At 51.9% G+C, this 23,956-nt stretch overlaps 1 protein-coding gene across 2 annotated transcripts in view; it reads right to left on the minus strand.

The window, feature by feature from the left end:
• Nucleotides 1-23,956, minus strand: part of myo1ha (myosin IHa) — a 216,831-nt gene that overhangs the window by 123,707 nt on the left and 69,168 nt on the right. The window contains exon 1 of one of the 2 annotated variants that reach the window (XM_038815462.1): nt 4,330-4,561. The exons of the other annotated variant lie outside the window; for it this stretch is intronic. The gene's annotated coding sequence lies outside the window, so the exon portion shown is untranslated. Of the gene's footprint in view, nt 1-4,329; nt 4,562-23,956 lie in introns of those variants that run through there. 2 annotated transcript variants of the gene reach the window in all.

A 23,956-nucleotide genomic window follows, 5' to 3' on the forward strand; every position in this document is an offset into this window, starting at 1 on the left:
ATTCAGCCTCACAGGAAGCCAGCATTTTGAGTGAATCTGAGCGAACAAAACATTGAGCTTTCTGTCAAAGAGTACACAATACAAATCAAACTTGACAGTGAAGCTGCGTAAGACAAGAATAAGAACTCGAGAGCCTTTGGGCTCTTCAGCAGGGAAGGCAACAGAGTGGGTGTAGCGTAGATAAACTCAGCAAGTCTGGCAGCATCTGTGGACAGAGAAACAGAGTTAACGTTTCAGATCAAAATGTGGTCCTTCTGCAGACCTGCAGGAGGATCAGTTAGATCCGAAACATTGATGCCACAGAGGCTGCCAGACCTGCTGAGTTCATCCAGCGTTTTCTGTTTTTACTCCAGGAATTAGGGGTGTTTGCAGAGAGGAGGTTAAGGGGCAAATGTTGGTGTATGAAATTTTGAAGGGATGGGACTGAGTAAATTGAAATACTGTTTCCAATGCTTGCGAGGTTCAGGACAGGGAGAGGGAGAAACCATTTTGCGCGGAGGGCCGTGAGGGTAAAGATGGGCGTCGGGTGGGACTTTCCCTCCGGTGGGATCTTTCAGTCCTGTCGATGGTGACTCTCCATGGTGGGTTGCCCAGCGACGGAGGGCGCGAACAAGGGGAAACCGCGTTGACAGCAGGAGAACCAGGAATCCCACCACCAGCCAATGGCGGACCTCCTCCACCGCACCGAACGTGCCGCACCGCACGGCGGGGCAGAGAATCCCGCCCACAGCACCAACAACACTAAAACAGGCCATTTGGCCCGACTGTTTTCATTGGGGCGCACAGGGGCACAGTGGTTAGCACTGCTGCCTCACAGCTCCTGGGACCCGGGTTCATAGACTCATATATGTTTACAGCATGGAAACAGGCCTTTCGGCCCAGCTTGTCCATGCTGCCCAGTTTCTATCACTAAGCTACTCCCACTTGTCCGCATTTCGCCCATATCTCTCTATCCCCACCCTGCCCAATTCTGGCCTTGGGTGACTGCGACATCTGAACTTTCTCCCTTGTGTCTGCGTGGGTTTCCTCTGGGTGCTCCAATTTCCTCCCACAGTTCCAAGATCATTGATCATAGAATTTACAGTGCAGAAGGAGGCCATTCGGCCCATCGAGTTTACACTGGCCCTTGAAAGAGCACCCTACCAAAGCTCACACCTCTATCCCTGCAAACCCACCTAACCTTTGGACACTAAGAGGCAATTTAGCGTGGCCAATCCACCTAACCTGCACATCTTTGGACTGTGGGAGGAAACCGGAGCACCCGGAGGAAACCCACGTAGACACAAGGAGAAAGTGGAAACTCCACACAGACAGTCACCCTACTGCTGGAATTGAACCCAGGTCCCTGGAGCTGTGAGGCAGCAGTGCTAGCCACTGTGCCACAGTGCCGCCCAAAGATGTGTCGGTTAGGTGGATTGGCCATGATCAATGCACGGCGGGGTTACGGGGATAGGACAGGGGTGTGGACCTGGTTAGGATGCTCTTTCAGAATGCTGGTGCCAACGCGATGGGCCGAATGGCCTCCTTCTGCACACATTCTGCAGGAATTCTATGGAGGTTTATACCCGTTTTCCTATTCTAACTATCTCAGCTTTTCAGTATCCCTTTCTTTTCTCTCATGTACTCATTGCCTTTTCCCTTAAAGGTATCTAAGCTACTTGTGACAACCACTGAAGGAAAGGGGAAGAAAGGGACATCGGGACAGTGTGGAAGCATGGACTATCCCTCATGCGGATGGTAAGTACCAACAATGACTGACTGAGCATAACAACTTGCTTTCATAAAATAATTTCTATGTAACTCTATGAATCCGATAAAGGAAAGACTTGCAGTTATGTAGCGCCTTTCATATGATTATACAAATTTGGAGCAGGAGGAGGCCCACTGAGTCCATTGAGCTTGCTCTGCCAATCAGTAAGCTCATGGCTGATCTAATTGTAACCTCAAATCCATATTCCTGCCGTTAATCTTTCCACCCCCTTGCTTATGAAGAATTTATCTATTTCTGGGTTGAATATATTTAAAGACTTGGCCTCAAACACCTATTGAAGAAGAGAATTCCAAAGGCTCACAATCCTCTGAGAGGATTTTTTCCCCCTTCATCTCTTGTCTTAACTTGGCAAAACTTTCCTTTTAGACAGTGATGACAGGACATCCCAAGGTGCTTTGCAGCAAAGTGTACTCAGGGTTCCAATGTAGGAAACGAGGAAACTAATTCACGCACGGCAACTTTCCAAAACAAACAAAGCTCCTAAAGGGAAGAAAGTCGTCCACTTGACACTGCCGAGCATTTATTCCAGAACACAGCAGTGCCCCACGCTTGTCAAGAGATGGCAGTCACACGCAACAGTCTTTCAATCTTTCAATGCGTAGCTGACATCTGCTATTCCAAGTACTCTTCAGGAACTGCTCTCCAACCCGATTATAAAATAAGAGAAATTTTGCTCCTCTGTGGCCCACTACCAGATTGCTGTCCTGGAGTTTGAAGGGGCAGCCTTGTCTCATTTAACAGTCTTCAGAAAGACTCAGAGTCATAGAATTGTTACAGTGCAGAAGGAGGCCATTCAGCCCATTGTGTCTGCACCGGCTCACCAAACAAGCATCCTGCCTTAGTGTCATTCCCCTGCCTTTTGCCCCGTACCCCTTGCGTATTGTTTCTATTCAAATAATCATCTAATGCCCTCTTGAATGCCTCGATTGAACCTGCCTCCACCACACTCTCAGACAGTGTATTCCAGACCCGAACCCCTGAAAAGTTTTTCACACCACATTTGTTTCTTTTGCAAATCACTTTAAATCTGTGCCCCCCTCGCTCTCGATCCTTTTACCAGCGGTTTCTCCCTCTCTACTCTGTCCAGCCCCCTCATGTTTTTGAGCACCTCGATCAAATTTCCCCTCAATCTTCTTCTCTCCAAGGAGAACAGTCCCAACCTCTCCAATCTATCCTCATTACAGAAGTTTCCCATCCCGGAAACCGTTCTTGTAAACCTCTTCTGCACTCTCTCCAATGCGTTCACACCCTTCCTATAGTGTGGCACCCGGAACTGTGCACAATATTCCAGCTGAGGTCTAACTAGTGTCTTGTATATGTTCAGCATAACCTCACTGCTCTTGTACTTAATGCCCCTATTAATAAAGCCCAGGATACAATTTGATTTATTAACTGTTCTCCCCACCTGTCCTGTCACCTTCAATGATCTATGCACAATTACACGCAGGCCCCTCTGCTCCTACACCCCTTTAAGAATTGAACCACTTATTTTATGTGATCTCTCCATGTTTTTTCCAACTAAAATGCACCACCTCACCCTTCTCCGCGTTGAACCTCATCTGCCGGCTATCTACCCACTCCAATAACCTGTTTGTGCCCTTTTGAACTTCTGCACTGTCGTCCTCACAGTTTACAACACTCCCAAGTTTTGTTTCATCTGCAAACTTTGAAATTGTCCCCTGCACACCAGATATAGATCATTAATAAATGTCAGGAAAAGCGAGGGTCAAAATACCACCCCCGGGGGAACACCACGACAAACTTTCCTCCAGCCCCAAAAATATCCATTGACTGTTCCTCCCGGTTTCCTATTGCTCAGCCAGTTTTGTATCCATGTTGCTACTGTCGTTCCAAAAATATCCTGCTCACTGCTCTGCCACCACATCTACCTTCAGTGACTGTTCCTGCTGGAACAGACGCCACACCTAACAACGCTGAAGTTTTCAAAGGGGCAGCACGGTAGCATAGTGGTTAGCATAATTGCTTTACAACTCCACAGTCCCAGGTTCGATTCCCGGCTTGGGTCACTGCCAGTGCAGAGTCTGCACGTTCTCCCCGTATGTGCTCCGGTTTCCTCCGGGTGCTCCGGTTTCCTCCCACAGCCCAAAGTTGTGCAGGTTAGGTGGATTGGCCGCACTAAATTGCCCTTAGTGTTCAAAATTGCCCTTAGTGTTGGACGGGGTTACTGGGTTATTGGGTTAGGGTGGAGGTGTGGGCTTGGGCAGGGTGCTCTTTCCAAGAGCCGGTGCAGACTCGATGGGCCGAATGGCCTCCTTCTGCACTGCAGATTCTATGATTCCACAGGGCGAGTTGTATCTGAGCGAAACCTTCATTTCTGGTGAGTTCAGGAAAACCGCCATTACCCCCGAAGCTGACCAATTTTGTTCATTTTTCTTGGCCGACAAACTGTTGCTGAATGTAACGCTAACACTGGGGCCGAGAAATCTCCTCAGATACCAGAAAGAGTTTAATTACTGTAGTCTATACAAAAACACGATTTTACTAAAGTACATCTTCCTATTCTTTGCCCTCCTGTTCCTTTTGTTTTTTTTCCTTACCTTTGTTGATTTTAATTTGAATCTTATTTTTCTTCATTAAAATCCCTTTTTATTCTCGTTCTTTTCTCCTCCCACCTCAGAAGGCAGGATTAAGTCTTCCAGCCAATCAAAAGCTCAGATTCTCCAGATTGACGCAACTGCATTATAGGGGCAACTGGGCTAAACCATTCACATGCAACCTGTATAAAGTGATGCCACTAATGAGTGGCCCTTCCCATGGTTAGACTCCGGGCCGTGGGCTGCCAACCACTTTGTAAATATACTCAACCCTGGTACTGAAGAGGTTAACACTGTGGTGTCATCTGTGATTCAACAATCCATCACTGGCCACACCATTGTGAACCCTTTGTTTCCCGTGGCCAGCGAAATATCCTGTAGGGCACCTTCTCACGGCACTGCTTGTGTCGATGCTCCACTGGGTTCCTTGCTGAATACAACAACTTGCATTGATATAGCACCTTTAACATCGGAAAGCTTCGCAGCGGAGTGATGAGACAAACATTGACACAGGTCCAAAGGAAGGCATATGGCAGGTGACTGAAACATTGGTTAACGAGGTACTTTTTAAGGAGTGTCGTGAAGAGAGGTGGAAAGATGTTTAGGGAGGAAATTTCAGAGTTTGGAGCCTCAACACCAGACGGTTTGGCCATTAGTCATCGGGTGGAGAAAGTGGGGAGTGTATAAGAAGAGGTAGGAAGGCAAAGCTCTCAGGAGGTTTGAGGGATGGAGACATTTGCAGAGTTAGGGGTGGGCAAGTCTGAGGAGAAACTTGAACGGCGGGATGAGAATTTGAACATCTAGACTCTGGTGGACTGGACAGCTATTTATCGGTCAGTAAGTATTGGGCTACTGGCTGAAATAATATCCAGACAGCAGAGTTTTGGATGACATTGGGTTTCTGAAGGGCAGGAAATAGGCCAGGACGGCACTGGAATTCTGAGACCCAGTTATCAGAAAGGCCTGAAGGGCTCACTGGACAAAGGTACTGCCCCCGCCGCCCCCCCCCCCCCCCCCCCCCCCCCCCCCCCCCCCCCGGTCCTGTCGTAGGAATGGACCAACGCAGGAACCTGCCCGCTGGCTGATTAGACTCATTGGGCGGGATTCTCCCAACGGGAGTCTAAGTGTTTTACTCTGGCGTCGGTGCCCGTTCCCAGACCCCCATTCTGGGGTCTCCGTGGGGCTGGCAGGGGCGTGGCGCGATTTGCGGGGGTGGGGCCACGGCACGGTGTCGGAGACCCGGCGCGCGTAAAAGACGCGGTGCCTTGGGTCCCGCGCATGCGCAGTTGGGCAGGCGCCAACTAGTGCCTGCGCAGTGGCCGTCCTCCCCCAGGCCGCCACGCACAACAATGGCCCAGGGCTATAACATTGCCGGCGGAGGAAAGGTGGCCTGCCGACAGAGAGGCCGGCCTGCCGATCGGTGGGCCCCGATCGCGGGCCAGACCCCATCGGAGCCCCCCCCGGTGAGGGAGCCCTCCCCTCCCCACTGGCCACCCCCCAAGCGTTCCTGCAGAGGTCCCTCCGGCAGCGACCAGGGGTGAACGGCGCCGGTGGCACTCTGTCGTGTCGGAGTGGCCACTCGGCCCATTTGGGTCAGAGAATCGGCAGCCCCTCCGATTCCAGCGGCCCGCGGCCATGCCGCGCCAAATGTGCCATCGCAAATGATGCCGATTCTCTGCACCTCGGAGAATCGCGTGCTGGCATGGGGGTGTCATGGCGTCGTGGCGTGGTTGCTCCGATTCTCCGGCCCGGCGTGGGGCTCGGAGAATCGCCCCCATTATTGAGCCACTTAAAGACCATTATTATAAAGCCCACCAAAATTTGCAGGTGGATCAGTGATTCGGCCCAACTCGCCTGGGTCTTCCGTGCTGCCTGAAGGCTGCCATACAAACCCTACCAGCAGCCACCAAGGGAGAATGGCTCTTTAAAAGGCACTTAGTGCCCAGCTCAGAGCCCACCCTGACCCTTGCATCCCATCTCTCTCCCTCCCTCATCACCGGGTCCCCTCCCCACAACCCACAAACCTGCCCACATTCTCCTTCTCCAGGGACCCAGAAATGATCTCTGGCAATGAGCCTCAGGGTGGGTAGATTCAGCAGCAGTCACCACCCACGCTGACCCTGCCTGCAATGCCGAGCTGCTGGCCTCCGATTGTTCATTAGCCGTTGGGGGCAGCTTATCCACCTTGCTGGGGACTTTGCTCTGTGTGAGGTCTGAGGCTGCCCACTTAAGTGCCCGATTACGCTTAAATAGCATCAGGCACCCCTTGGCGAGGTGACACAGATTTCCCACTAGTTCTCCCAGCGATGGGCCAAATTCACGTCACTCACACTATGTCCCGTCCTGTGATGGGTTCGCTGATGTCAAGTTGCAGGATCGTGGGCCGAAGGGCCTGTTCTGTGCTGTATTGTTCTATGTTCTATGAAATGATCAACCTTAGTACACAGCCTTGGTACAAACTTCTGATTGCTTTTCATTGACCTGCTGCGGAAATTGTGAATGAAGTCAAGAAGTAGGTCAACGGTAAGGCACCCTGTAGTCGAATAGCTACTGACACTAATTTCTCGGCCCAAATAAGAAGGGCAGTGACCTGCCCAAGAAATGAGCACCTTTCGCACATCTTATCGCACTGAGGAGGCGGCGGGGACGTAAAAAGGACAGAATTCCGGCCACGGGGTATTTTGAGAATCAACCCCCACGTGGTGGCTTCTGGCCAAGCAGCTAATGGGAGTTTCCTGGATTCAGTTTCCCCTTACTGATAAACCAGGGCCAAACTAAACAAAGAGCCGCTGAGACACGATAAGCAAAACCCAGCTTCCATCCCAAAGAGCAGGAAGGCTGGAGGCAGAGACCCGTAGGCAAAATGACTGGAATTGCGGCTTTATTCCGGGCGAGACGCTGCTCCTTCCAGAGGAGCTTCGAAAGGGGCGTCAGAAAAATAGGCCTCGGACTGATTTGAATGTCACTCATACCTGGCCCCCTTTGGCTCAGCCCCAAGGAAAGATACTGCCACCCCAGTCACTGGCGAATATCATTGAGTGAGGGCTGGTCAGAGTGGAACGCATTGAACAGTCAGTGCCCTGAGTGAAGAGAGCCATTGTGCCACCATATTGATGGACAGATGGGTGATCGGAAGCAGGGGAGGTCAGGCATGTTGAGGAGTCTTTATTCTCATGAAGGATTGGTTGAGCCAAATGACCTATTTACATTCTGTAACTTCCATGTATGTATAAACAGCTTTTAGTATCTTGCCTCCCTGTTGTCCAGCCTCCTCCATGCCCCCCGACTTTCCTCTCAGGCTCCATGGGACCGAGGTGGAGTGGACAGAGCTCGTGGTGGCAGTCAGAGTTGTCAACCCGATGTTGGACAAGGAGTTCAGGTGGTGATGCTCAAATTCGGGCCCAAGCCGCAGATTCAGGGAGACTGGGTCGGGTGAAGCTGCACAACAGCTGCACACACACACACACACACCTCGGGTCCTTCTCCTCCTCCCAGTCTGGCCAACCTGGTAGACAAGGCTGCCTTGGATGAGCAGAGGGACCAAGACCATGGGCCTCAGGGTGGCACAGTGGTTAGCACTACTGCCTCTCAGCGCCAGGGACCGGTTTCGATTTCGGGCTTGGGTGACTGTGTGAAGATTATACGTTTTCCTCTTGTCTGTGTGGGCTTTCCTCCGGGTGCTCCGGTTTCCTCCCACAAAGGTAGGTGAATTGGCCATTCTCAATTGCCCCTTAGTGTCCAGGGATGTGAAGGTTAGGTTATGGGGTTAAGGGGTTGGGGGGGGGGGGGGGGGGGGGGGGGATGGGCCTGGGTAAAGTGCTCATTTGAAAGGTGGGTGCAGGCTCGATGGGTCGAATGGTAGGGATTCTATGATCAACTTCGAGAAGCTGCAGCTGCTCACCGAGGACGAACATCCCTCTCTCCTCCTGGAGAAGGCAAGTCTGACTTGAGCTGGAGAGTGCGGGGGAGCCTGGGCCTTTGCGAAACAGCAAAAGCTGGAAAAATGAGAGTGCACTGAAGATACCGAAGAGGAGAAAATAGCCCGCGACAACCTCCAAAGCTCTTAATACATCTTGAATTAAGAATCATCCGCAATCGGCCAAGAAAGCCTGAAGGAGAAAGGAATGGGCGGAGTGCCAACCTTACGTCAGCCTAAAGCGGCTATTTCTCTGCAAGATCTGAACTGCCAGCTCCTGGGTGATGGTTATCAGCTAGATGAGGTAGCAGCCAATAAAGCCTTGACCTCGTTCCTCATAAGCCTGTTACCTTGACAGTTTCTGCTTGTTGTCTTGAAGAACGTCCTTGTGCCATCCAGTAACCACCGACACCTCCACTGCCATGTCACAGGGTCATTGCCAAAGTCTTCCACAACGCTGACACGAGCTTTTACATTCAGGTTTTTTGATGAAATTTTATTTCAAGAGTAGACAATAACATTTGAATTGAATGATTGCTTCAGGAAAGATTCGATGACACAGGCATAATTTTCCTCAGCAATGGTGATGTATTTCCAAGTCAGGGTGGTGCGTGGCCTGGACGGGAACTGGCAGTGGTTCCATGGATCTGCTGTCCTTGTCCTGCCAGGTGATACAGGTCACTGGTTCAGAATGTGCTGTCGAGGGAACCCTCGGTGAGTCGCTGCAATGGAAATGGTCCACTCGGCTGCCACTGTGCATCGGTGGTGGAGGGAGTGGATGTTGAAGGTGGTGGATGGGGTGTCCGTCAAGCGGGGTTGCTTTCTCTTGAATGGTGGCAAGGTTCTTGGGTGTTGTTGGAGCTGCACCCGTCCAGGCAGTGGGAGGGTATTCCATCACACTCCTGACTCGTGCCTTGTAGATGGCGGACAGACTCTGGGGAGTCAGGAGGTGAGATACTCGCTGGAAAATGTGCCTGTCCCTAGTGTAGCTGACCCTACTGCTATCTGAGTCACAGGTCAGTTGACTCAATGCAGGCTTGTAATCGAAACTTGTAGGGTGGCTCGGTGGCACAGTGGTTAGCACTGCTGCCTCACAGCGCCAGGGACATGGGTTGGATTCCGGCCTCGGGTCACTGTCTGTGCGGAGTCTGCACATTCCCCCCGTGTCTGTGTGAGTTTTCTCCGGTTTCCTCCTCCAGTCCAAAGATGCATAGGTCAAGTGGATTGGTCATGCTAAATTGTCGCTAGGTGGGGTTACGGGGGTAGGATGGGGGATTGGGCCTAGTAGGGTGCTCTTTCAGAGGGTCGTTGCAGACTCAAAGGGCTGAATGGTCTCCTTCTGCACTGTAGGGATTCTATGAAACTGGGACATTCCATGTCCGTTAGTTCAGAATCCCACCTCCTGTGCAGTTTACCCACTATCAGTTCAGGGTTAACTAATAACCACCAACAGAGAGAAGAAGCCAAGAGATTGTTTCCTTCACCATCTGCGTTGTGTCATTGATGCATTGCCCTGTTCCCTCCTCCATTTGGAGATTTACAACTTCCTTGAGCTCCACCCAATAGCAAAGTGAGGCAATAAAGTGACAAGTGAATGGTACAAGAATAGTTTTAGGAAAACATTCTGAGATTTGGTATTGGGCCAAAACGCAGTGAGCCTTGGTACCACTGGTCGAACTTGCACACAGGATCCACACTCACTGAGTTCGTTATCTCAGACAGGTTTTTGAGCAAGTGGATATCGGGGTGAGAATCTCTCTGGATTTATCTCGAGAGCACTGGTGCGAGAGACCTGAGAGAAAATTCACAGCAGCATTAAAAAAGTGGCATGATCCATCGCCATGAATATTCAGTTATTAGAAAGTCTTTAAGATAGGGATGAAAGGCTGTTTGGCTGATTGTCAAGGTTCCAATTATATGCGGTTCGCATTTTAATTGGGGTGGTGGGGTTGGGGGTGGGGCAACAAGGCATGATAAGAACATAAGAACATAAGAACTAGGAGCAGGAGTAGGCCATCTGGCCCCTCGAGCCTGCTCCGCCATTCAATGTGATCATGGCTGATCTTTTGTGGACTCAGCTCCACTTTCCGGCCCGAACACCATAACCCTTAATCCCTTTATTCTTCAAAAAACTATCTATCTTTATCTTAAAAACATTTAATGAAGGAGCCTCAACTGCTTCACTGGGCAAGGAATTCCATAGATTCACAACTATGCTACCCTGCTGCTCACGCTATTCTACCATGCTGCCCTGTCCTGTAAATTACATATAAAGAATGCCGACTTAATCTTATTGATCAACTGTCTTCTTTGGCATAAGATTTTCACAATCTCAGCATCGTATTCACAACAACCATCTGATTTCACATATCTTTCAATCATTTATAACTACATATCTTTACATAAAATTACCCACACACACAATTTATTAACACAACCGACACTCGACCCAACTGGTCCAAAATCCACACCTCCTCGACTGGTTAGCTTCCTGCATGTGGTAAACACCACTAGTAACACATTGCATGTATTACGGTAATGCCCATGTATTACAGGTACCATGGTAAATCCCTGCCTGCTGGCTCCTCCCAGCAGGTGCTGTATAAAAGTGTGTGCTCTCCTGCGCAGCTCCCATTCTGGTTCCAGCTACAGGAGGCACAACATCTTGTGTAATAAAGCCTCGATTGTTCCATCATTCTCGTCTCATGGTAATTGACGGTACATCAATTTACTGCACATTTTAAAAGGTGGACTTCCTAATCAAGCCTTATCGCCTGCAGCTGAGCCCTCACGTAACCAACGCCATGTCCACCTTCGAGCACTGGCTAGCCTGCTTTGAAGGCTGCCTCAGAGCAGCCGCTGAAGAACTCTCGGACCCACAGAAGCTCCAAGTCCTCTACTCACGGGTGAGCCCTGAAATTTTTCCCCTCATCTGGGATGCACCCACCTACACAGAAGCGATGATGCTACTAAAGGGACATTACATTAAGCCAATGAATCAAGTGAACACCAGGCACCTCCTGGCCACGGGACAACATCTCCCGGGGGAGACGCTGGACGATTTCTCGCGGGCCGCACAGATTCTCGGTAGGCACTGCGCAGCAGCCAGCCAACTCCGGAGGGCCCAAATGTTATTTTTGCAGCAGGGCTGCCCGGAGCAGAGCGTGACCTGCAACGGGTGCGGGAAGAAGGGCCTTTGTTTCCTCCATCACCCTGGATCAGTCTCGGCCCCACAACCTCGCGACCGCTACGAGAACGGTAAAGATCAACGGGCAGGAGACGACCTGCCTCTTTGACTCCGGGAGCACAGAGAGTTTCATCCACCCTGCTACGGTAAGGCGCTGCTCCCTCCCGGTAATCCCCGTCACCCAGAAAATCTCCCTGCCTTCCGGATCTCATTCCGTGGAAATCCGGGTGTACTGTGTCGTGACCCTCACCGTCCAAGGCGCAGATTTCAGCAACTTCAGGCTCTAAGTCCTCCCCATCTCTGCGCTGCCCTGTTACTCGGTCTTGATTTTCAATGCCACCTCCAAAGCTTTGAAATTCGGCGGACCCCTGCCCCCCCCCTCACCGTCCGCGGCCTCACAACCCTTAAGGTCGATCCACCTTCACTTTTTGCAAACCTCACCCCGGACTGCAAGCCCGTCGCCACTAGGGGCAGACAGTACAGTGCGCAGGACAGGACCTTTATCAAGTCAGAGATCCAAGGCGTCTGTGGGAGGGGATCGTTGAGGCCAGCAACAACCTCTGGAGAGCTCAAGTAGTGGTGGTGAAGACTGGGGAGAAGTACAGGATGGTCATTGACTACAGTCAGACCATCAACCGGTTCACGCAGCACGATGCGTACCCCCTCCCACGCATATCTGACATGGTCAATCAGATTGCGCAGTATCGAGTCTTTTCCACAGTAGACTTGAAGTCCGCCTAGCACCAGCTCCACATCCGCCCGGAGGACCGCCAATGCACTGCTTTAGAAGCAGCTGGCCACCTCTATCATTTCCTTAGAATTCCCTTCGGTGTCACCAATGGGGTCTCGGTCTTCCAGCAAGAGATGGACCGAATAGTTGACCAGTACGGGCTGCGGGCCACCTTCCCGTACTTGGATAATGTCACCATCTGTGGCCACGATCAGCAGGACCACGACGCGAACCTCCAAAAATTCCTCCTTAACACCAACCTCCTTAACCTCTCCTACAATAGAAATGCGGGTTCCGCACCAACCACTTAGCCATCCTTGGCTACGCAGTGGAAAATGGAGTCCTAGGGCCCAATCCCGACCGCATGTGCCCCCTCCTGGAACTCCCTTGCCCCCACTGCCCCAAGGCCCTGAAACGATGCCTGGGGTTTTTCTCGTATCACGCCCAGTGGGTCCCTAATTATGTGGACAAGGCCCGCCCACTCATCACGTCCACAGTTTTTCCCCTGACGGCTGAGGCTCGCCAGGCCTTCAACCACATCAAGGCGGACATCGCCAAGGCCATGATGCACGCAGTCGACGAGACCCTCCCCTTTCAGGTGGAGAGCGATGCATCAGACGTAGCTCTGGCCGCCACCCTCAACCAGGCAGGCAGACCCGTGGCTTTCTTTTCCCGCACCCTCTATACCTCCGAAATTCGGCACTCCTCTGTCGAAAAGGAGGCCTAAGGCATTGTGGAAGCTGTGCGACATTGGAGGCATTACCTGGCTGGCAGGAGATTCACTCTCCTCACTGACCAATGGTCGGTTGCCTTCATGTTTAACAATGCGCAGCGGGGCAAGATCAAAAATGACAAGATCTTGAGGTAGAGGATCGAGCTCTCCACCTATAACTATGAGATCTTGTATCGCCCGGGGAAGCTCAATGAGCCCCCCGATGCCCTATCCCGCAGTACATGTGCCACGCACAAGTGGACCGACTCCGGGCTCTCCACTATGACCTCTGCCACCCGGGGGTCACCCGGTTCTTCCATTTTGCCCTCAACCTACTCCATTGAGGAGGTCAGGGCCGTAACCAGAGACTGCCAAGTCTGCGCAGAGTGCAAGCCGCATTTCTACCGGCCAGATAGAGCGCACCTGGTGAAGGCCTCCCGCCCCTTTGAGCACCTCAGCATGGACTTCAAAGGGCCCCTCTCTTCCACCGACCACAACGTGTACTTCCTGAACGTGATTGACAAGTACTCCCGGTTCCCTTTCGCCATCCCATGCCCCGACATGACTTCTGCCATGGTTATCAAAGCCCTGCACAGCATCTTCAGGAGCGATCGAGGATCCTCCTTCATGAGTGATGAGCTGCGTCAGTTCCTGCTCAGCAAGGGCATCGCCTTGAGGAGGACAACCAGCTACAACCCCCGGGGAAACGGACAGGTGGAGAGAGAGAACAGGACGGTCTGGAATGCGTCCTGCTGACCCTTCGGTCCAGAAACGCCCGGTCTCCCGCTGGCAGGAGGTCCTCCCCGACGCACTCCACTTCATCCGGTCGCTCCTGTGTACCGTGAATAACGAGACCCCTCATGATTGTGCGTTTGCCTTCCCCAGGAAGTCCACCTCTGGGGTCTCGCTCCCAACATGGCTGACAGTTCCTAGTCCCGTCCTCCTCCGGAAGCATGTCCAGAGCCATAAATCGGATCCCTTGTTTGAGAAAGTCCACCTCCTCCATGAAAACCCGCAGTACGCCTACGTGGCACACCCCGACGGGCGACAGGACACAGTCTCCCTCCGGGACCTGGCACCCGCTGGGTCCTCACCCACAACCCCCGACCTGATACCGTACCCCCTCCCGGTTGCTTCATTCACCCTGCGCCACCCACCCTCCCACCAGCTAACCTCACCGCAGCCCCCACCCCAGCAGGATCCGTCCCCTCACTAGATACACTAAGGGGTAACGAAGTCGATGACAACACGCTCCCGGAGTCCACGTCGGCACCCACATCACCACCAGGACTGAGGCGATCGCAGCGGAGGGTCAAAGCCCCCGACAGACTCAATCTGTAATATTTTCTTCACCCCCCACTGGACTCTTTTTGTAAACAGGGGGTGAATGTGGTAAACACCATTAGTAACACATTGCATGTATTACGGTAATGCCCATGTATTACAGGTACCATGGTAAATCCCTGCCTGCTGGCTCCTCCCAGCAGGTGCTGTATAAAAGTGTGGGCTCTCCTGCGCTGCTCCCATTCTGGTTCCAGCTACAGGAGGCACAACATCTTGTGTAATAAAGCCTCGATTGTTCACCATTCTCGTCTCATGGTAATTGACGGTACATCACTGCACTTGAGGCAGATACAGTGTGTACTTATATCTGTTTTCACAGTTAACTTTCCCAGGAGCAGGGTGCCAGGCTGTTGTCAGAGGCAATAGCTTGAGGACTGCGCCTGGCTGACCAGTTGCCTCTCCCCCTTTTACCGCCTGCCCCTGTTCGTGTATCGGAAAGATTTACAAAGTTGATAATCAACCAGTTTGGCCGAGGTACGAACACACTGTCCTTGGACATCAAGTCCTGGCATGGGACTTCAACCCGGAGACCCCCCCACCCCCCCTACATACACACACACACTCACACCTCGTTCCCCAGATACTTAAGCAGATTTTCTAAAAAATGGAAACTATTCTACATTTAAAAAAATTATTAGCGGTTTCAGCCTGAAATCAATTCCGCACGTCCCTGGAATCCTACTCATTCTAAATTCTGTTTGAATTAAAATTTTAGTGTCAGCCATAGTTGAGGTGGTATCACTCGCACCTCTGAATCACAAGGTTTGGGGTTCAAGACCCATGTAGGGGTTTGAGTGCAAAGTTCAAGGCTGACACTCATAGAACATAGAACATAGAACAGTACAGCACAGAACAGGCCCTTCGGCCCTCGATGTTGTGCCGAGCAATGATCACCCTACTCAAACCCACGTATCCACCCTATACCCGTAACCCAACAACCCCCGCTTAACCTTACTTTTTCGGACACTACGGGCAATTTAGCATGGCCAATCCATCTAACCCGCACATCTTTGGACTGTGGGAGGAAACCGGAGCACCCGGAGGAAACCCACGCACACACGGGGAGGACGTGCAGACTCCACACAGACAGTGACCCAGCCGGGAATCGAACCTGGGACCCTGGAGCTGTGAAGCATTTATGCTAACCACCATGCTACCGTGCTGCCCCTATACTGCACTCCAGTGCAGTATAGAGGGAGTTCTGCAGTGTCAGAAGTGCCATGTTTCTATGAGTTGGAAAAACAAGACCCCGTCTGCCTGCTCAGCAGTAAAAGATCCCACGGCATTATTTAAGAGCAGGGCAATTGTCCCTGGTCAATGTTGGGCGGCACAGTAGCACAGTAGCGCACTCAGGATTGTTCACTGTTGCTTCACAGCTCCAGGGACCCAGGTTCGATTCCCGGCTTGGGTCACAGTCTGTGCGGAGTCTGCACGTTCTCCCCGTGTCTGCGTGGGGTTCCTCCGGGTGCTCCGGTTTCCTCCCACATGTCCCGAAAAACATGCTGTTAGGTGAATTGGACATTCTGAATTCTCCCTCTGTGTACCCAAACAGGCGCTGGAATGTGGCGACGAGGGGATTTTCACAGTAACTTCATTGCAGTGTTAATGTGAGCCTACTTGTGACAATAAAGATTATTATACTATATTTATCCTCCAGTCAACATCGCAAGAGCAGATTGTCTGATCATTTAACACATTGCTATTTCTGGGAGTTTGGTGTGTGCAAATTAGCTGCTGTATTTCCTGCGACCGTGCTTCATTGGCTTCAAAACACATTAAGATGTCTAGTGGGTGTAAAAATGCTATATAAATGCAAGTCTTGCTTTTTACTCTTTATTGAAATATAACAATTCTGTGATCAAAAGATCCAAAACGCCTTCTTCTACTGCTTCCCCAGCAGTGCAAAGACTTCTCTCAATTCATTTTCTTAGGCTACAAACAGGACCAACTGCGGGTGACTTGCTTTATAATTGAAAGCACCATTTTTATTATCACAACTCGGCTTCCTTCTCGCTGTTGTTCTCTGAACCCCCTCCACCCGTACGAACAATTTTTGAGGGGATGAAATTCTGCCCTTTCCAATGATTTACACCAGGCGACATTTCACAGTCTAACACGTCCGCAGTGCTTCCCTCTGAATGGCTAACTGTGCTTAGAAAAACTGCACGTTGACTAAGTGATTGTGGTTAATAGCCTTGAAAGGATTCCAGTTTTCCTCTGTTGTTTGGCTAAACAGCTAGTAAACCACCCATTGCCCACTGCATTGTGTCGTAGAGTAAACAGGTCATTAAGACAGCAAGACTAGTCAACAGTAAACTTGTCTACACAATGGATGCACACAAAGATCAGTGACAGCCTTGGCTCAGTCGCAACAGTCTCACATCTGAGTTAGGAGGCTGGGAATTCAGGCTCCACTCCAGGGGCCCAAGACCATAATCTAGACTGGCACCTGAGTGAAGGCCTATCGGATGAGAGATTAAACCGAGACCTTTTCTGCCCCCTCGGGTGCAAGTGAAATATCCCACGGTGCCCCTTTAAGGAGCAGGGAAGCTCTTCCTGCTGTCCTGGGCGGTGTTCACCTGATCTCTGCCTGCATGCTAATGCCAGGAATTTTCTGTTTTTGCCTCAAAAGTACCCTATAATAATAATCCTTATTGGCACAAGTAGGCTTACATTAACACTGCAATAAAGTTGCTGTGAAAAGCCCCTAGTCACCACACTCTGGCACCTGTTCGGGTACGCAGAGGGAGAATTCAGAGTGCCCAGTTCACCTAACAGCACGTCTTTGGGACTTGTGGGATGAAACCGGAGCACCCGGAGGAAACCCACGCAGACTTCTGTCCTCTCCATTTTTGTACTTCATGTTCTCAATCCATGGGCCTACCCTCCTTCCTTGTATCTTGTACATTCAACCAGTTTTTATATTTTCTGGTGGCCTTACCTGCTCTACCAACGATAGTTGCATCCTTCCACTGACTCCCCTTCTGGCAAGTATGTCACTTTAGTGCCAACCTTTGGCCGTTGTCCTTTGAGACAAATAGCCCTATCCGGTTCATCAGAATGACTATGTCTCTCTTTAGATACCCTGTCAACCTCCGCGATCTGGTCCTCATAATTCTGTAACATATGTTTAAGAGAGGTACCTGGTTCCTCAGCATGTTCAGTAACTCCTTTTAACTGTCTGTACCAATAATCTGTCATTAAATCCATGCCTATTATAGTGTGCAGGTCTCCCTGTTTGAAAATAGGTTCCGATGGCCGTACGTTGTGCCTCAAAGCTCTCCGAATCCTTACTGAGATTTCTGTTCGATGGGATGCTCTTCTCCCTGTGTGCAGTCCATTCACATGCTCAGAAGCGGGAGAGCTAATCATCGTCCCATGATTGAAGGAATGTTGGGATTTATCCCACAACTGATATGGTCCATTTCTCCATTATCTGTTCCACAATTATTTTCTTTTCTTGACCATGTATAATCATTGACTGACTAAACCTCGTTGCTAAGTCTACTAAGTGTAAAATAGAAATGTTATTTTCTTTATCCCATAACTTGAAATCCATTGCCGCAATTTTATTCCAGGGTGCAATCTACCAGCCACATTGCATCCGAACGGGGATGCAAATTGGCTGGTAGATGCCAGTAGGCGCTATCCCGGGGCTTCCTAATGGCCAATACGCTACACGGGATCTAACCAGATCTCGCTAGACATTGGGATCTGTGGGCGGGATCCAGTCTCACAGAGGGCGGCCGGTTTAGAAGCTGACTTACCTCTGCCTTCCCCCGGATTGAGTTGCCACCCAGCATCTACCGGCCTCGCCGTGGAGACTCCAGCTGGGTGCCGTTCAGTACTGGTCCCCACAAATGGGTGTGGTATCTGGGAGGTGGGGGTCTCCCAGGCAATCGGAGGCCCCTGGCTGGTCAACCACTGGGTAGGGTGCCCATGTGGAACTGACAGGCTGGCGGGCACTGCTGGGTTGCCAGGTTGGCAGTGCTAAGGTGCCATGCTGTCATTGTGCCCGTGCTGGGGATTACCCCCATGGGGTGCCCTGCCCGTATGTGTTGGGGTGCGGAGGGCACAAGGATCCCCAATAGGTGAGTTGGTGTTGGGGGGGGGGGGGGGGGTTCTGAGAGTTGCATCATGGGTTTGTGAGAAATCCCGTCCTGCATTGAGGAGCTCCGGCTAAGTGCGGTCTCGGTGGGGCATTCCCTCTAGGGCATGGAACAAGACAGAGTGCCATTAGATAGCGGGGTCGTTCCTGACACTTCCCGCTAATCTTGCCGAGAATGGCACTGTTTTATTTTGGTTAGATCTGTTCCTAAGGGCATACGCACTACGGGTCACAATGGTGTTCTTTAATATGTTTTACACACATCAAATCTATCGCTTATCTGTTCTATAAGTTTGGTGTATCGTTCATCTCTTATACTCACATCCCTGAGAGAAAAATGTAATCTTTGGGAAGATGGATGGGCGAATTGCCAAGGCATCTTTAACACAATCACTTTGTTTTCCAGAATCCTGTTCTCTGATGCTAGCACTACTTCCTTAATTTCTTTACAAAAAATATTTGGATTCATTAACAGGATACAAGCCCACAGTTTTTCCAAACACAATGGCCTTGTCATTTTCCATGTCAAGTTTCATTTGTGCTTTCTTAATCGATGGTCTGCTCAATAATAAAGGGTTTCGCTGGATACGACATCCGTGCTAATAAAATGATTCCTTCCGGCGATTTGAAAGAAATCGCTACTCTAACTCTTTCCAGTGATTTTCACGGTATTATCAGCCCAGAATCTGAAACTCGTGGAACTTCCAAATATTTGCCCAGGAACATTTTTAGAGCCTATGACATTTGTTCGAACAGGATGTGTCTTTCTGCAAATTTAACTCCCGTCAATACTCGAAGCCTGTCCATATTTGTAACTTTAACACAGTCCAATAATTTAAACACGAGCGCTGATTGCGGAACTCGCGTCGGAACTTTTGTAGCCTTGTTCATAGTTTGCTAAACTCCATTGTATACTCTTCTATGGAAGTTTCCTCTGTTATAACCCCCACGAGATCCCACAGGAATGACCCAATTAATCTCACCGTGAGCCTCGCGGAGTACGGCTGCCCCGTAGAGGGGCGGAGGCCCATCAGCGAGCTACTTAATTCACAACCTTAAAAGCCAGCCCGGGAGTCAAGCTGCAGAGTAGTCCCAACTGGGACTGGGACAGGGACAGGGACAGGGACTGGGACAGGGACAGGGACTGGGACTGGGACTGGGACTGGGACTGGGACTTGGAATGGGAATGGGAATGGGACAGTGACTGGGACTGGGACTGGGACTGGGACTGTGATTGGGACTGGGACTGTGAATGTGAATGGGAATGGGACTGGGATTAGGAATGGGAATGGGACTCGGAATGAGACTGGGAATGTGACTAGGACTGGTACTGGCACTGGCACTGGGAATGGGACTGTGAATGGGATTAGAATGGGAATGGGAATGGGACTGGGACTGTGACTGGGAATGAGACTGGGAATGGGAATAGGAATGGGATTGGGAATGGGACTGGGAATGGGAATGGGACTGTGAATGGGAATGGGACTGTGAATGGGACTGTGAATGGGACTGGGAATAGGACTGGGAGCTCCCTGGGTGGGCTCCGGCGTCCTGGGGGGGGGGGGGGGGGGGGGGGGGGGGGGGGCGATCTGGCCCCAGGAGGTGCCCCCACGGTGGCCTGGCCTGCGATCGGGGCCCACCGATCGGCTGGTGGGCCTGTGCCATGAGAGCACTCTTTTTTCCTTCCGCGTTGGCCATAGTCTTCACGATGGCGGATGCAGAAGTGACCCCTTCACCTGCGCATGCGTGGGGATGGCGTCAGCAGCCGCTGACTCTCCGGCGCATGCACGGACTTCTGCCGGCCGGCGTAGTCCCTTCAGCCCCGGCTGGCGTGGTACCAAAGGCCTTTCCCGCCGGCCAGCGGGGCGTCAACCACTCCGGCGCGGGCCTAGCCCCTCAAGGTTAGGGCTTGGCCCCTAAAGGTGTGGAGAAATCCGCACCTTTGAGGTGGCCCGACGCCGGAATGGTTCATGCCACTCCATCCCGCCGGGACCCGCCGCCCCGCCGGGTATGGGAGAATCCCGGCCCTGGTTTTTCGAGACGGGCGTCCCCCTCTTGGGGGAAAAGTGGGTTTTTTTGCACCGAGGAGATTACTTGCTTGGGGCACCGCGCAGATCGGAACAAACTATACACGGTTGAGGAGAAATGTGGGCAATAAAGTAAGTCCCAACTCTGGAAAACGTGGCAGAGTTAAGATTGTGCTTTGGTTTTGTAAACTATTGGGGAAATTTATTCCTGGCCGAGTGACTATCCGCTCCCCACTACACGCAGCGCTGAAGAAGCACCAAGGATGGGCATGGAGAGCACCACATGAGGAGCCCTTTGCCAGGGTGAAGCAGTAGCTTACATCGTCGGGGTTATTAACACATTACCACCCCTCCAAACCCCTTTTGTTTTTTTTAATAAACATTTTATTGAGGTATTTTTTGGCATTGTAACAGCAGCAATATAAACAATGTACATGAAAATATAAACATAGTGCAAATACCACCTCCCTCCCCAACAGGTCCCACCATTAATTAATCCCCTAATCTACGCTAACCTAACCCCCCCCCCCCGCCCCCCCCCCCCCCCCCTCTGCTGACAATTAATTCTCCGCTAAGAAGTCGATGAATGGTTGCCACCTCCGGGCGAACCCTAACAGTGACCCGCTCAAGGGCGAACTTAATATTCTCCAGACAGAGAAAGCTAGCCATGTCCGATAGCCAGGTCTCTGACTTCGGGGGCCTTGAGTCCCTCAATGCTAGTAATATGCGCCTTCGGGCTACCAGGGAAGCCAAGGCCAGAATGTCTCCCTCTTTCTCCTCCTGGATTCCTGGATCCTACAACACCCCGAAAATCTGGACTCAATGCAACTCTTGTTTTTAATACCTTGGACATTGATGCACTATCAATTACACAAAGACGAGAGTAGGATGTAATCGAGGTTTTATTACACTGAGATGTGTGGCCTCCAACAGCAGCTGACGAAATGGCTGCTGTACGGGAAGCACACATATTTATACTCCGCCTACTGGGCGGAGCCAGCAGGCAGGGATCTACCCCGTACCTGTAGTACAGGGGCCTTACCATAAAGCACCTACATGTACATCCTATATATACAATATCTACATCAGTGGTGACTACCACATTCACCCCTTGTTAAAAAATGAGTCCGGCGGGGTGATGGAGAACTATATACAGAAAGTTGTGTTCAAAAGTTTACAGTTAATATTACAAATTCAGGTGGTCCGATGCCTTGATCTGCCGTCGAGAGTGCCGGCGGCGGCTTGGTCTTCAGTGACTCCGGGAGCGTGTCAAAATCCTCTTCATCCCCGGTTGGGAGCAAGGGGGAGGACGGAGTGTCCCAGAGCGGGGGCTGCGGTGGGGTGCGCCAGGGGAAGGGAGGGTGGCGCCGGGGCAGAGGGGGGTGGTGTGTGTGGAACCAGCTGGCACCAGGTCCCTGAGGGAGACTGTGTCTTGCCGGCCGTCGGGGTGCGCTACGTAAGCGTACTGCGGGTTGCCGTGAAGTAGCTGTACCCTCTCAACCAACGGGTCCACCTTGTGGAGTCGAACGTGTCTACAGAGGAGAACAGGTCCTGCCAGCCATGTCGGGAGCGAAACCCCGGGGGTGGACTGCCTAGGGAAGGCAAAGAGACGTTCAAGGGGGGTTTCATTAGACGGGGTAACAGGAATGACTGAATGGAGTGGAGGGCGTCGGGGAGGACCTCCTGCCAGCGGGAGGCTGGGGGATGTCTGGACCATTGGGCCAGCTGGACGGCCCTCCAGACCGTCCCATTCTCCCGTTCCACCTGCCCGTTTCCCCTGGGGTTGTAGCTGGTCATCCTGCTCGAGGCAATGCCCCAGCAGGTACTGGCACAGCTCATCGCTCATGAATGAGGATCTCTGGTCGCTGTGGACGTAGGCAGGGAAGCCGAACAGAGCGCAAATGGTGTTGAGGACTTTGATGACGGTGGCAGATGTCATATTGGGGCATGGGACGGCAAAGGGGAATCGGGAGTATTCATCGAGCACACTGAGAAAGTACGTGTTGCGGTCGGTGGAGGGGAGGGGCCCTTTGAAGTCCACACTGAGACATTCAAAGGGGCGGGAGGCCTTCACCAGGCGCGCACGGTCTGGCCAGTAGAAGTGCGGTTTACACTCCGTGCAGACCTGGCAGTCTCTGGTGATCGCCCTGACCTCCTCGATGGAGTAGGGCAGGTTGCGGGCCTTGATGAAATGGTAAAAACGGGTGACCCCTGGGTGACAGAGATTGTCGTACAGGGTCCAGAGTCGGTCCACTTGTGCACTGGCACATGTACCTTGGGATGGGGCATCGGGGGGCTTGTTGAGCTTACCAGGGCGATACAGAATCTCGTAATTGTAGGTGGAGAGCTCGATCCTCCACCTTAAGATTTTATCATTTTTGATCTTGCCCCGCTGTGTGTTGTTAAACATGAAGGCAACTGACCGTAGGTCAGTGAGGAGAGTGAATCTCCTGCCGGCCAGGTAATGCCTCCAATGGTGCACAGCTTCAACGATGGCTTGGGCCTCTTTTTCGACGGAGGAGTGCCGAATTTCGGATGCATGGAGGGTGCGGGAAAAGAATGCCACGGGTCTGCCTGCCTGGTTGAGGGTGGCAGCCAGAGCGACGTCTGATGCCTCGCTCTCGACTTGGAATGGTAACGTCTCATCGACCACGTGCATCGCGGCCTTGGCGATGTCGGCCTTGATACGGTTGAAGGCCTGGAGCCTCGTCCGTCAGAGGAAAAACAGTGGATTGAATAGTGGGCGGCCCTTGACCGCATAGTTTGGGACCCACTGGGTGTAATACGAAAAGAACCCCAGGCATCGTTTGAGGGCCTTGAAGCAATGGGGGAGGGGGAGTTCCATGAGGGGGCGCATGCGATCGGGGTCGGGCCCCAGAACTCTATTCTGGACCACATAGCCGAGGTTGAGGAGAGTGGCGGTGTGGAGAAATTTGGCAAGGTTGGCGTCATGGTCCTGCTGATCGTGGCCGCAGATGGCGACATTGTGGCCCACGGGAAAGTGGCCCACAGTCTGTACCGGTCAACCATTCGGTCCATCTCCCGTTGGAAGACCGAGACCCCATTGGTGACACCGAAGGGGACCCTAAGAAAGTGGTAAAGGCGGACGTCCGCTTCATACACAGTGTATGGACGGTCCGCCTTACGGATGGGGAGCTGGTGGTAGGCAGATTTCAGGTTCACTGTCGAGAAGACCCGGTACTGTGCAATCTGATTGACCACATCAGATATGCGAGGGAGGGCGTACGCGTTGAGCTGCGTGTACCGATTGATGGTCTGACTGTAGTCAACGACCATCCTATTTTTCTCCCCCGTTTTGACCACTACCACTTGGGCTCTCCAGGGGCTGTTGCTGGCTTCGATGATGCCTTCCCGAAGCAGCCATTGGACTTCAGACCTGATGAAGGTCCTGTCTTGGGCACTGTACCATCTGCTCCTGGTGGCGACGGGTTTGCAATCCGGGGTTAGATTTGCAAAAAGGGAAGGCGGGTCGACCTTAAGGGTCGCGAGGCCACACACTGTAAGGGGTGGTAGGGGCCCGCCGAATTTCAGGCTTAGGCTCTGGAGGTTGCACTGGAAGTCCAGGCCGAGTGGCAAGGCAGCGCA

This window comes from Scyliorhinus canicula, chromosome 1 (assembly GCF_902713615.1).
Source record: "Scyliorhinus canicula chromosome 1, sScyCan1.1, whole genome shotgun sequence".
Lineage (NCBI taxonomy): Eukaryota > Metazoa > Chordata > Chondrichthyes > Carcharhiniformes > Scyliorhinidae > Scyliorhinus > Scyliorhinus canicula.